Source organism: Cryptomeria japonica, unplaced genomic scaffold, assembly GCF_030272615.1.
Source record: "Cryptomeria japonica unplaced genomic scaffold, Sugi_1.0 HiC_scaffold_596, whole genome shotgun sequence".
NCBI classification, from domain to species: domain Eukaryota; kingdom Viridiplantae; phylum Streptophyta; class Pinopsida; order Cupressales; family Cupressaceae; genus Cryptomeria; species Cryptomeria japonica.
The window spans coordinates 65,001-66,374 of NW_026729401.1; the positions used below are offsets into that span (position 1 = coordinate 65,001).

Here is a 1,374-nt window from a genome sequence, read left to right on the forward strand (position 1 = left end):
CACCTTGATGCGCACGCCTTGGCTGGGCTGCGCACCTTGGTGGGCGCCATGGTGCGCACCTTTCGTGCGCTCCAAGGTGCGCACGAAGTCGGAGCTCGGTTTGCCCCGGGTGCGCACCTTGGTGGGCGCCATGGTGCACTCCGAGGTGCCCAAGATTGGTGCGCACCAAGGAGCGCTCCGAAGTGCGCTCCAAGGTGCGCAGGTGCGCGCGAAGTCGAAAGTTGGGTTAATTGTCCGGTTTGCCTCGGGTGCGCACCTTGCGTGCACCTTCGCCAGGGTGGGCGCCTTGGTGCGCACACCTTGGCTGGGCTGCGCACCCGGGCGCGCACACCTTGGCACCCGCGTTTCCTTCATTTTAAATTTTTTTTTTTTACAATCTCTCAAGTGGGAAATTCTATAATCTCAACTTTTTTTGCCTTTTCAGGAAACTTTTGAATGGAGCGCATCATTGGTGCGCTCCGAAGTGTGCTCCAAGGTGCGCACCTCTGGTGTGCTCCAAAGCTCTCTCTAGCTGCGTGCACCTGCCCCGGCCGCGCACCCGGCCCCGCCCAGCTTCGCTCACCTGTCCCGGGCGTCTGGTGCGGAACCTTAGAGTAAGAAACATCACCGTGCACCTTGGCCAACGTGCGCGACTCGACCGAGCGCGCACTGGCCGAGGTGCACACCGATTTCACCTGGGTGCGCGCGCAGCACCTCGGGCGCACCGGGGTGCGCGCACAACGCCCGGGTTGCACCGTGGCCTGTGTGCTCGGGGCGCCTCGGGTGCGCGCTCGGTGTCGCCCCCGCGCGCGCGGTAGTGCGGGCAGCGCACCCCGGCCCGGCCCGGCCCCGACGAGAACGCAAACGGGCAAAAGGTTTATTCAAATAGCATTGCGACGCCCGGCGAAAAACTAAAAAAGGGTGCAACACCGGGACTTCCCGGGAGGTCACCCATCCCAGTACTACTCCGGCCCAAGCGCGCTTAACTGCGGAGTTCTGATGGGATCCGGTGCACTAACGCTGGTATGATCGCACCCGTTATGAGCTTGTCGCAGTGTGTACTTAGCAAACCGCGACCCACGTGCGAATCCACCCCGGCCACCCACCCCCGTCGAGGTGCACACCCTCCCTCGCGAAGTGCGCCCCGTTCGCCAAGTGTGAGCCCTGCCCGGGTGCGCGCACCTTGCTAGGGCGTCGGGTGTGCACCCGGCCCGGCCTACGTGCGTGCACCTGGACGGGGCGTCGTGTGCGTGCAGTGTCCCGTCTGCAACGCGGTGCCCACACACCACCTCGGGCGCAACGACCTGCGCTCACATGTGGGCCGAGTGCACCTTGGTGCATGTTCGGGGCGCCTCGGGTGCACGCTCGATCTTGCCCCGGTGCACCAAGGCGCTC

The 1,374-nt window shown here is 64.6% G+C and overlaps 1 non-coding gene across 1 annotated transcript; it reads right to left on the minus strand.

The window, feature by feature from the left end:
- Window positions 1–897: 897 nt before the first annotated feature.
- Window positions 898–1,016, minus strand: LOC131872407 (5S ribosomal RNA). The gene has a single exon (XR_009370560.1). It is a non-coding gene; the product is annotated as a 5S ribosomal RNA (ribosomal RNA).
- Window positions 1,017–1,374: the final 358 nt, after the last annotated feature.